Below are 13,605 nucleotides of genomic sequence, written 5' to 3' on the forward strand. Positions count from 1 at the left end.
GGACTTTGCAGATGGCATTAAGTTTCTGGACATTGAGATGGGGGATTACCTTGGATGGTCTGGGTGAGCCAAACATCTGTGCAAGATTCTTAAAGGCTGTGGTCAGAGCCAAACATCTGTCCAAGATTCTCAAAGGCTGTAGTCAGAGGAAGATGTGATAACAGAAGATGGTCAGAGAGACGCAAAGTTGCTGGTTTTGAAGACAGAGCAAAGGAGACATGAGACAAGAAGGGTGGGGATCTTTACAGAAGGTAGAAAAGGCAAGAGACCAGATCCTCTCCTAGGGCCTCCAGAAGAAATGCAGCCTGGCTAACACCTTAATTTTAGCTCAATGAGATCCCATGTTATCTTGTAATAATTTGTTACAGTAGCAATAAAAACTAACACAGAGAGGAATTTAGGAGAAAAGTTCTCTCAGTAGAAGAATGAGGGGCATGTTCAAGGTCGTACACGTGGCACTTATCAGTAGCGTCTGGTGCATAATAAAAGCTCAAAATTATTTTTGCATCAGTAAATATTTATTGACAACATACTAGATATCAATGACCTTATGTAGCTGCTATGGCAAGAGCATTGCACATTGATGAGAAAACTGAAGCTCGTTTATATCACTTACCAGTTTAGACCATATAACTACTGAAAGAAGCTGAAAATTCAAGTCAGAGCTTATTTGACATGCTAAGGTCTATGGCCACAAATTGTTGGTAATTTCTTTAACTGTCACTTAGCCTCCAAAATAGACCCTTAAAAATGTTTGTTCTAGTTACTTGTGCATCCTCCAAATTCTTGAAAATGATAGGTGAACCTCCCTGTGCTCTTAGAAGCAGGAGAAGAGATTGCTAATGATATAAAAAGGATACTCAGAGTTCCTCAAAGGGTATACTAGTTAAAAAGAAACTGTCGGTTAAAATAAGGAGAACTAACATTTACATGATACTTTCCATTTGCTAGCCATGGCAATCACAGCTTTTCCTTCTTCAACACATTTTATTCTTCAAAATAACCCTGAAAGATTGGTACTATTACTGGTCACATCAACATAGATAAGGAGGGGGAAGTTAAAAAAAAAAAAAAGATAACGAGGTAACTTACTTGAGATCATGTTTTATGAATGCCACAGTGGGATATAACCCCACGAAGGTATACACCATAAGTTAACGTTTTTCATTACCCTACCCAGCCTTTCCCACAGAGTTGGTTTTTTTTGTTTTTTTTTTTTGGCTTTTTGCCATTTCTTGGGCGCTCCCTCGGCATAAGGAGGTTCCCAGGCTAGGGGTCGAATCAGAGCTGTAGCCTCCGGCCTACGCCAGAGCCACAGCAACGCAGGATTCGAGCCACGTCTGCAACCCACACCACAGCTCACAGCAACGCCAGATCCTTAACCCACTGAGCAAGGATCGAACCTGCAACCTCATGGTTCCTAGTCGGATTTGTTAACCACTGAGCCACGATGGGAACTCCCCCCACAGAGTTCTGACATAACATCCTCTTGTCAGGATCCTTAGGTTTCTTTGCAAAATATCTTTCTGTAAATCTGATGAAAACTGTAGATTAAATTCCACAATATATGTAGAAGCATATTGTGTACATGCAAATTTTTATTGAGTGTATTTTGGGAACTAAAGACATAAGATTAGGAATGACCACAACAGAAACACACATGGTAGAAAATAAACTGGGAATCTCAGATGCAGAATGACAATCAAATTATTTTCCTAGTTGAATTTTGATTATAGAGACTGATAACTTATCATATAGCTAATTAAATGTCCTATTTTCTTCTCTACTCTCATTCACCTCTTGATCTTTGCCACAAAGTTATACTAATGATTTTTCCTCTCCACTTACATCTCAAATATTAAAAAGGTTTTTATGTATCTCAAAATGTCATTGGCAAAGCAGCCACAACAAAAGGGCATAAAAGCCTAATCTGAGAACATATTGGGAAGGATTCAATTCAGCAGTATACACTGGAAAGGACTGATTAGCTATTGTCATGTTAAAGAATTTTGAAATGTTTTGAGTTTCTCAGAACCAGGGATACACCAGACAAGGTCTGAAGATATTTGGATAGAATGAGATATTGTTACAAAAGCATAGGTTTAGGCAGCATTTGACTTACATTATGATAAATATACTGAATACTAATTTCATTGTGTGGTTGTTGGCAGGGGTCTTGCTATTCTTTTATATTGTTTCATCCAACAACTACCTATAAAAAGCCTTCTTTCCTTCTATGAGGGGATGAGTGCTCTGTTTCCAGATAGATCCTAGGTTATGAAAAATGAAAATCCAGATTTTCATGGCAAGTAATTTCAAATATAACATTGTACACGAAATGATGAACTAATCCTCTGTCTCTCTCTCTTTCCCCATGCCCTCTCATTTCACTTATATAATAACACAGCATATAAATGCAACTTTTAACACTGGTATATAATAATAGTTGATGAAAGCGAAATCTTGGTAGACAGTGATACTCACATAAAGATATTACTATTTCACAATGATCATCTGTTTCTTTATAACTGTAAAGCAGAGAAAACATTAATTGCACCTCTTTAATAAGGGACTGAGGAAACAGATTACCGTAGATATGTACTGGCAGAAAGAGGCATTTATGAATCAATAAAGAATACATGTGGTTTAAGAATGCAGAACAAATACCTTTAATATTCCTAAAGAGAGACTGTCGCCTGTCACAATAAGAACATGCTGTGCTCAGCCATCAGTGTTTATCAGTGGTCATACAGGTTGCACACCGTAGTGAAATACATAACACATTTTTGGTCAAGATATTCATTATTGAAGAATATGCACTAGCACAAAGTCTAGGTTCCTGACTGTGAACAGTCTGCTCATTAATAAAAAGAAGAAAAGAAACAAAGTAGCTCTTCATAACTCTTTATAGGTCATCATGGCAGGGACTACATTTATCCAAGGAACTGTATCATGAATCCGCAATTGGAGAATTCAGTTTTGAGAACAATTATATTACAACTTCCAAAACACAGTGAAAAAAGGCTAGGTGTATTATCTGAAAGGGAAACTATGAGGAGTTTCTGGAGGCCATGGAGAACTCATCTGGTCTCAGTGTCCTTTGTTTACTTATGAATAGGCATAATTTAGACACCCCTAAAGGACATCTGCCTTTAACACGCTCTTAGCATTTGGTGAGAAAAATTATATAGAAGTAGATTTTTTTTTCTCATACAGGGAATTGACATATATCCCTGAATTCCGTTTAAGGTAATTTTCTTTTCTGAAAAACTCAGAGGCAGCATCCACTAACATTTTCTTGACATTGAGGATGGAGGTGGGTAACTCTCTACAGCGACTTCAAATATATGCAGAAGTAAGACAGGGCTTAATGCTGAGGGGAGAGAGTTGATCACTGGTATTCATGGTTGTGAGCACTGAACAATAGCTATTATGATCCCAACCTAAAGTGGAAAATACAAAGATATATATCGTCTCCCAGGCAGAGAGGAGAATGAAATTTAGGGCCAGTTTCATTCCTCTTCTTTTTTTTTTGTTTTTTTTGTTTTTTTTGAAAATTAACTTTTTCCAGTTTATTTTTTGTTTTATTATGGTGTTTCTTCCCCTTAGCATGGTATAATGAGCTCAGGGGAGATTCTTGCTGAGCCTCTTGGGGAATGATGTGCTTAGAAATCTGTTTATGGGACCATCTGATAGGGCCTTTAGGAGTTCTTGTTGAAATACCCTAGAAGGAAGTAAAAGCTTATCTAAGCTTATCCTGAGAGATTACAAGAAATTCAGAAAAACAAATTTCCTTCTGGTGCAAAAGAAACTGGTCATCTTTGTGCAAATAAGGATTTGATTTTCTGTGGCATGTGCACATGTAGAAGCATGGCAGATGATGGTAAATACCTTCTGGAGAGTCAGCTGTGGGTTTTTTGGTTTGTTTGGGTTTTTTGTTTTTGTTGTTTTTCTGCCTTTTTTTTTAATTGAAGAGGAGGGTGTCCTGGAGTAAGACAGCATGGTACTCCCTTAAAAATAGGACAAGTGTTCATGATGTCTCCTTTAATGACTTATATGCAGCTTCCCATCATGCTTGGGACAAAACGAAAAGCCTTGTTTCAGAAGGCTGACCAGAAAATGACACTTTGGAGTGCCATATTCTCACATCTCATTTCTTAAGATTTCTAAGTCTTTTTCTTCTTAAGTTCAATCTTATCTTGACACTCCTCTTTTCAACCAAACAACACTTATTTCATTATCTGGCCCATGAAGATCAACATCCCCCTGGATTTTCAACCATGCAGGCTCCACTGTTACCTGGGTACCACTTTCAGCACAGTGTAAAATCACACCATCTGCTAGGTACACACCACACAGTTGAGGAAAGGAGTCAGAGTATTTCCTTCACAATGAATAAAAGTTGTTCATTTTAGTACCAGGGTAAATGGATGACAGTTATTAATGGGAGTGGAGGGAATTTCATCTCTATAACATAAGAAAGAAAAATTTTCAAGGCAGTGCAGAGCATAGAGCATTGCCTACAGTCAGATGGCGGGGATTTGATTTACCACCCATGTGACTTTCAGATAAGCATTAATGTTCGTGACTCTGTTATTTCTTCCCATCTGTAACAAAGATGATAACAGCATCTAAGCTGCAACACTATTAGAATAATTAAATAATTCATAAAAAAATTTAGGCCTGTCCTATTTTAGAATTAAAAACAATTCTATTTCTTGTTTTGGCTCTCCATTGTTCATTATAAAGAATCCTAAAACTCAGTGGCTTCATACAATAATTTATTATTTCAAACAGTCCTGAGAAATGCTTGCTCTAAGCTGGGAGTGCTTTTGGAGTCTCTCTTGCAATTGCAGTTGCATGGCAGCTCTGGATGGCACCATTTCAAGGCTTGACTGGGTTGTACATCCAGCCTTCTTCTCCTGCATATTGGGGAGCTTCTGGGGGCATTCAGCTAGGGATCAAGGTTATATGGTCCTCCATAGTGCCCACGCCCGGTCTCTTGATGTGGCTTAGACCTCTCTCTGCAGGGCAGCTGGGTTCTAGGACAGACCATTACAAGCATGACACAGGCAAAAGGCACACACTGTTTTAAAGACTTGGCCTCGGAATTTCCGAAATAATATATGTTAGTGTCATTCTATCGGATAAGCAACTTTTTAAAGCCAGTCCATATCCAAAGAGTGGAATATTAGACTTCATATCTTTAAATGAGAAGCAAACATACATCTGAAGAAAGAAGGTACTAAAAACCACCATTTTTAAAAATATCTACAAAATCAAGAATATATTAGTAATAATAAAAACTGTTGTTACTGAAAATACTGTAATAGTCATTATCTTCTGAATCTCAATTTCTTCATTTGTAAAATAAAATTTTAATGAGATCCTATACATAAAGTTCTTGGGACATTCTCTGGAGTATAATATAACATTGCTCCATAAACAGCATTTGTTACTTTAAGAAATATTATTATTTGGATAGTAAGAATCACATATATCTAAGACATAATTTTATGAATGAATTTTTTTTTTTTGCTTTTAACTCAATTTATTTCCTTGCTGCATATTTACTACTGGACTTAGAAAGTAAAGGGATTTAATATATCAATCTCAACTTGAATGCGATAAACCATAAGATAAATTTTAGCCGTAATAAAAAGCTGACTTTATTTATTATTTATTATTTATTTTTTCCTTTTTAGGGCCACATCTATGGCATATGCAGGTTCCCAGGCTAGGGGTCAAACTGGAGCTGTAGCTATCGGCCTCCACCAAAGACACAGCAACACAGGGATCTGAGCTGCATCTGCAACCTACACCACAGCTCATGGCAATGGGATCCAAGCTGACTTTACTTAGTCACAAAGTGCTTCCTAGAATACTGAAAAGTATTATTTCACATAATTAAATATTTTAAACTCTCACAGAATAAAATAAATACAAAATGAAGAAAATATACATAGCTAACTAGAATGTACCACAATGATCTAACATTATTTCTTAAGGCATTTTCAAAAACCAGTATTTTTTTTCTTTGTATCTTAAATATTTTTTAAATGAGCCATGAGTTTGCCAGACATGACAGTTTTAAAATCGGGGGAGACAATTACTATTACATTTCTCTTTCTAAGGTTTTGTTTTGAGTAAAACTCTTACATTCAACTAAGCTCTTCATATAGATTCTTACTGTGCTGCACACAGATTCAATGTCCCTGTGAAAATCTGCTACCACCACAAGAAAGGGAGTGGAAAGTGGGTTGTCTCAGCTGACAGAGGTCTCACAGACCCTCTTTGAGGAATTGTGCAGAAGACATCAATAAATGGAAGAAAAAGGCAGCCCTATTACTTCTGGCCATTCAGTGCAGAGTTAATCTTTAACCAGCCTAGCAGGCTTTTAGTTGATTAATACTTTAATTTTGCAGCAAAGAAATTACAAATTGAAAATATCTATCAGGTCATCTGGCTTGGCACTGCCACAATTACAATATGCATTATGACATATAATTATCATCAGCGAGAGGAAAGGTAAAAAATCTGACCTCTGCCATCTACCATGACATGTCCCAATTTTCCTTGGTCGGTAAAACCATCACTAGAAAGGTTTTTTTTTTTTTTTTTGAGATGTCTAATTTCTCTTTTACCCATGCCCTATGTATTTTTCCATAATTCTTGGCTCATAAACTTAAGTGGGGAACAGATCTCAAAATGAAAGCAACATTCATTTCATACTGACAGTCTTCTGTAACGTGTGGGTTCACCCACATAATCATCACACCAGTCATGATGCCTCTGCAGACACCAACTTTCTCCCAGCCCAGTTTTCTTGCTGTGATCACTCACTTCTTTCAACCCAAACACCTTATCCTAGTCTAGGCTCATTTCTCACACCAGGACTATTGATCACCCTTTTTACTGAGATTGGTTTAACTGAGTCTCTCCTTTACACTGCCACCAGCATCAAGTGTCTAAAACACAAGTAACAAAAACAAATATTCTAAAGAATCCCAATGAGTGTCATCTTGACTCATTTTCCATCTATTTTTGCACATGTACAGCAGCAAGCTTTTGCACTTTGGTTTGTCCTTTTCCTGGAAAGCATTCCCCTTTTGTGGCTGGCTCTTTGCCATCATTCTGATGTCAGCGGCATCATTAAAATGCCACTTGATTAAAATGGGCTTCCTTGACAACTCTATCTAGAGCAGTGTCCAGTCATTCTTATTACATCACCCAACTTACTCTTCATAGTATCATGATATCATTAAGTCATTATGCTTATTAATTTGATAGTTGTTTATTGTTTGAATCTCCAATTCGAATGTACTCTCCTAAGGGCTGGTACCTTTTCTGACTTTTTTACCACCAGTGCCAAGGACTGTACTAGACAGAACTCAATATGTATGTCATGAACATATGAATGAATAGAGGAAAAGGCATAACCTGAAATAGCAACACCTAAAGAGCTTCCGCATTCACTAATTTAGTGCAGCATTAAAGTAGACACTGTGGTTCTTGCCCGGCTAGGGGCCCCAGGGCATGACACGCACCCACATGCCACAGATCTCCTGGGCCCCAGCAAACTTTGCATTAAGATTTGTAATTCATTTCCTGATAAAATAGGAAAAACAGGCTTCTGCATTACAAATTCTCAGGTAAGTTTTAAATAGCTAATAAAAATTAAAAATACATTTTCCTATTAACTCATTATCAATAAAATAGGACATCAAAGTGGGAGAATGCACACTGAAGAGAGAAAGAGAAAACGATAAGAAGAGGATCAAGTCAGTGTCTGAATTCCAGTTTTTCCACTTACAGTGGCTGACTCTGGCTTGGTTATGACTCGTTATAGTTTTCCCACAGGCACATTCTCACGGAGTACATTTTAGCACAACTGTACATACAGTAGACCCTTAATCCAATATGACCAGGGTCCTTATAAGAAGACAATGTGAAGACACACATAGAGAAAAATGTTATGTTGAGATAGATGCAAAGATTGAAATCATGCAGCTTCAAGGTAAGGAATGCCAAGGACTGCTGGAGACAATAGAATCTAAGAAAAAGACATGGGACAGATTGTATTCTAGAGCCTTTCCCTAGAGAAGATAGCCCTAATGACACCTTTATTTTGGACTTACAGACTCCACAACTGTCATACAATAAAGTTCTGTTATTTTAAGCTACCCAGTTTGTTGTACTCTGTTAGCGCAGCCCTAGGAAACTAATACACCCAGGAAGACAGTTTCTGGAATGTTTCCAGTCAGAAGCATCTCTAATGTCTTGATTTCATCTCATTACTCTTCATCACAATATTTTTATCATCTCAAAAATTCCTGTTATTTCTTAGTATTTATATCCCTCAGACATTAGTTATGTACTTTAGTTTTTTTTCACAGTGCATATTTAATTGCTGTAATATCTCACCATAAATCAATCTTTCCAGTCCCTGAAACATCTCTAATGTGAACTGTGCATTGCTTTCCTATTGCAGGAAGTAGTAATGAATTTCCTCCAAAAGAAACATGTCACCAAGCTCTAGTCTCTGATATATTTAGACAGATGCGACTGCCTCCCTGCCATAGATCATAAAGCATACCTAAAAAAGATATACATCAAACTTCTTTTTTTCTTACTTGTTCAAGGCATGTTAGACCTGTTTCTCATAGAGCAGAATCAAACTTAAAGACAGTGTGATTTGCAATGTATCTATCTTTATGGGGACACAAATTTTGCTTGCAGTAGTGTTGCACTTTGATTTGTTGTTTTTAATTCTCTGAAGCTGTTTAAAAATATAGTTTAGGATCTTTTTTTCACAGTTCCTGAATATTCCCTAACTGAACTTTCTTTTGCTACCATTTGGTGTCAGATATTTCTGTAAAATGATGCTTTATTGCTCTTTCACTGAAATAGTCAGATAAATTCATATATTAAACTGATTTATTCTGGACTTCAGGCCAACACTGCCTGAAAGGGAGTTATTCTTCCCTTCTGATAATGTGGGATGCCCACCAAATGGTTTCTGGAAATAGTCAGTCAGCAACAAATTATTCACCTGCCAGGCACTGTCCTAGAGGCCAGCATTCCACATGGAGATAAACATGAACCTTCCTTGATAGAGCTTCGCTGTCTAACTAGAAAGAAAGACAATAAATACATAATCACTAGCATGTAGAATTTCATGACAAAGACATATGTAGAGAAAATACAAATATACTCACAAAACTGAACACAATGGTCAAAGATCTGTTTGAATAAATGATGTTTAAGCTAAGCTTTCAAAGTAAATAAGTATTAATCAGGTAACAGAATTCTCATAATTTATGCAACATATACTTTAAGTTTTTACTTGTATTTTCAAATGAGAAAGCGCATCACATGAATATTCTAAAATAATGGCAGAATTGGGGCTCCTAGGAGGTCTCCAAAATCCAAAATCTCGACCTTTCCACCACACTCATGGGCTCCCTGCTACGAGAAAGCCTCTTCATTTTCACCAAAGGCTCATCTCAGAAAGCATAATTAGAAAATCCTTCCTGATCAGGAAGTCATGAATTCCTCCAAATTAGACAGCTGGATACCCCTTCTGTAAAGCTCCTAGCTCTTGCTCACAGTTTATATCATCTAATTATTGTTTTGTGTACACTGAACCATCCATGCATCCCAGGGATAATTCCCACTTGATCATGGTCTATGATCCTTTTAATGTGCAGTTGAATTTGGTTTCCCAGTATATTGTTGGGAATTTTTACTTCTATATTTATCGGAGATATATTGACCTATAGTTTTCTGTTATTGGAATGTCCTTTTCTGGCTTTGAAGTGGTAATGCTGGCCAAGTATAGTGAGTTCAGCAGTGTTTCTGCTCTTCGATTTTTGGGGAAGAATTTGAGAGGGAATGGCATTAATTCTTTAAATGTTTGGTAGAATTCACAAGCGAAATGAACAGCTTCAGAGCTTTTCTTTGTTGGAGGTTTTTCATTACTGTTTAATATATATTTCTTCATGATTAATTCTTGGTCAGTTGTTTCTTTCTTGGACTTTGTCCATTCCTTTAAGGTTATTTTGTTAATGTATAATTATTTATAATAGCCTGTTACGATTCTTTACATTTCAGTGATGTCAGCTGCAATGCCTCTTCTTTCATTCATTACCCTGTTAGACTCACCTCTTTATTAGTGTATCTAAAGGTTTGCCAATTTTATCTTTACAAAACAAACCTGCAGTTTTATGTTTTCTTCTTTTTCAGTTTTGTTTTCTGATTGTCTTTCTGGTCACTATAACATTTATTTCTGTTCTAATCTTTATTAATTCCTTTCTTCTGCTAACTTGGGTTTATTCTTCTTTTTCTAGTTCCAGGGGGTATAAAGTTGGGTTGCTTATTTTAGATCTTAACTTTTCCTTAATATAGCCATTTATCTCTACAAACTTGGCTTTCAGAAGTGCTTCTACTACATCCCTTAAGTTTTAGGATGCTGTGTTTTCATCTGCCTTTGTTTCAAAGTATTTTTTGTTTTTTTTTAGGGCCACAACCATGGCATATGGAAGTTCCCGGGCTAGGAGTTGAATCAGAGCTGCAGCCACAGTAATGCCAGATCCATGCCATGTCTGTGACCAATACACTGCTCATGGCAATGCTGGATCCTTAACACACTGAGAAAGGCCAAGGATCGAACCTGCAGCCTTGTGGATACTAGAGCGGCTCATTACCACTAAGTGACAATGGAACTCCCTCAAAATATTTTTTGATTTCCCTTTTAGTTTCTCCTTTGACCATTGGTTATTCAGGAGCATGTTGCTTAATTTCCACATATTTGTTAATTTTTTTGTATTTCTATTATTGATTTCTAGCTTCAAGCCATTGTGTTGAAATTAGTACTTGGCATGACTTTAACCTTTTTTAATTTGTTAAGGCTTGCTCTGTGGGTCAACATAAGATCCTAGAGAATGTCCCATGTGCACTTAAGAGGAATGTGTACTCTGGTGTTGGACACAATGTTTTTTATGTCTCTCTAACTTTTTCATCTTTTGTCTTTTTATGCCTGCACCCACGGCACATGGAGACTCCCAGGCTAAGGGTCAAATCAAAGCTACGGCTGCTAATCTACACTAGAGCCACAGCAACACAGGATGCAAGCTGCATAGGTGACCTACACCACAGCTCACAGCAACACCAGATCCTTAACCCAATGCACACGGCCAGGGATCAAACCCGAAACCTAATGGTTACTAGTCACATTCGTTTACACTGTGCCACAACAGGAACTCCGTTTTTTATGTCTTTTAAGTGTTTTTTGGTCAATAGTTGTGTAGATTCACTGTATTCTTACATACATTTTTGTCTGAATAATCTCTCCAATCTTGAAAGTTGAATATTTAAGTCCCTACAACTATTATATTGCTCTCTTTTCATCATTCCACTTCTTGTCCTGAAAGATTTCTCCATATGATGAGGTATTTTCTCTTTTTCTGCTTTTATAATTCTCTGTCTTTGACTTTTAACATGTGGATTATACCATGTCTGGAGTATTTTTCTTTGGGTAGAACTTTCTTGAGGCCCTTTCAACTTCCTGTACCTGTGATACCCACATCTCTTCTATGATTTATAGAATTTTTTAGATATTATATCTCAAAATAAGCTTTCTGCCCCCTTTGTCTCTCATCCTTCTGTCACTTCCATAATGCAAATGTTAGTTTACTTAATATTGTCCCATAATTCACACAGGATTTCTTCAATCTTTTTATTGATTGATTGATTGATTGTTCCTCTAACCAGCTAATTTCAAGTGACTTGTGTATGAGTTCACATAAAGGATGGCACTGAGATAAGGTTCCACTTCAGGGTCCACAGTTTGGTTCTAAGACAATAGGCTTATTACCACCTGTACAGATGAATTTGGTTTCCTACAGGTCCCTTGAAGGGTCACTGCCAGGTCATTTAGGGGGTGGTGGTGCAGGACTGGCACTGAAGCATGTCTGAGAGGAGTTAGAACTGAGTCCAAGACTATTCCACAGTCCACAGTCAAGACTGAGGTCTGCAGACCAGGTTCCAGAGGCATGGATAGGCATGTCTCCTGCTAGGACTTTGGTCAGTATGGACTGCTACCTGACTATCACTGGAGGTTGAAGCCAAGTAGAGAACTAATTCAGAATTTTCTGAGATGCAGACCAAAGTATCTCCTGCTGGATCCCTGAGCCTGTGGGACTGCCTGTAGACTGTGCCTCCCATGGGAGGTGCTAGAGTCAAGTATAGGGCCCATTCAAGGATCTCTGTGACTTCAGATGGAGTGTCCTTTGCAAAAATTCCCATTTGTGTTTTGTAGCTAGAATGTGCTTATTACTGAAAACAAATTTTCTAATTTTTTCCAGGGAAATTTCATGTTAACCTTCATCCTCATTCTCATTACTTTTAACATTATTGAGTTACAAAGATATAACCTTAAGAACTTTTCATTTCAAATAGAAAGGAGACTGCTCAAAAAGCTAATGCATACAGGTGAAAAAAAGGAAAAAAATCAGAAGTCTGGGGGCAGCAATAACTGGCTTTGTAAGAACAAAGTTTTTAAAAAAATATGTAAAACAATGTCCCTTGAACCCAGTAACATAACACTTGCTAGAAGCCTCATTTTACTCTTGTATTCAATGAAAAATGTGTATTTACCCTAGAAATCCCTGAAAGACATGTTCCATATTGCACTTCAGAGATAAGAAGAGATAAACGGAGATGAGGTCTCTGACAACAAACAGCAATTTATTTTTATAAAGCATTTTCCCATATGGACGACTAAGATCTGACATCTCTCAAGAGTATCCTTCCCAACAACACTGGCACCATACAGAAAGGGAACAAATGATTCCCTAGGGAGCCTTTGCCAATATAAATGCTTTTCTGATTTTATAAAGTGCTTTTATTTTATTGTGTTGCATAAAGATACTCAGCTAAAATATATCCTAGAACAACACAGAAGTGCAAGATCTATTTCCCTCCATCTCTTGGACACTGCTAGGGGACTCTCCTTGCTGATTTATGCTTGGTGTCTTCCACTCTATGTCTGAAACAATATCAAACCTTGACCTTGTCATTTCATTTGGCCTGGCTTTTCCTCTTGCTCTGGTACATGGCTCTTTGTATCTTCTATTATTAACCCTCTTTGTTTCATTCACAGCATTCCATATATCAGTATTTTGCTTTCGTTCCTTTAACAACAGCATCTTTCCATAAGGATGTGGTAACACCCTGTCTCTGTGTATTTAGCACAATATTGAACACATTTTAAGCATTTAGTACCTATTGAGTATTGATTAAATTTAAAAAATTCCTTAATTTTCATTGAATTCTCAAACCCCTAACATCCTAACACTGTTTATGATCTTATCACTGCTTCTCTCACTGTAGGATCATCTTTCAAAAATCCTGAAGACCCACCTAATTTTCCAGTTGAACAGTGCTTCATTACCAACATGACAAGTTTTCATTTCTACTATTTCGGCAAAAGCTGCTCTATCTCCCAGAAAGTCTCTTGATATTTCTCTATCAAGCTAACTGGTATTCATCCATCAAGTATCAACTCAGGTGTCACCTCCTCTTTATTCACTTTCTGAACCAAAG

The 13,605-nt window shown here is 37.1% G+C and overlaps 1 protein-coding gene across 16 annotated transcripts in view; it reads right to left on the bottom strand.

Moving 5' to 3' along the window:
- CDH8 (cadherin 8) overlaps positions 1–13,605 on the bottom strand; it is a 1,221,794-nt gene that overhangs the window by 663,993 nt on the left and 544,196 nt on the right. For 3 of the 16 annotated variants that reach the window (XR_014805726.1, XM_084959946.1, XM_084959957.1), the window contains exon 2: positions 50–136. The exons of 12 other annotated variants lie outside the window; for them this stretch is intronic. The gene's annotated coding sequence lies outside the window, so the exon portion shown is untranslated. Of the gene's footprint in view, positions 1–49; positions 137–9,052; positions 9,132–13,605 lie in introns of all 16 variants that reach the window. One more of the 16 variants, XM_084959947.1, reaches the window with a different exon arrangement.

The sequence above is a fragment of the Sus scrofa genome, chromosome 6, assembly GCF_054392235.1.
Source record: "Sus scrofa isolate SSC_HxYL_T2T_F1_AM1 chromosome 6, Sscrofa_HxYL_maternal_Yorkshire_Landrace_v2.0, whole genome shotgun sequence".
Lineage (NCBI taxonomy): Eukaryota > Metazoa > Chordata > Mammalia > Artiodactyla > Suidae > Sus > Sus scrofa.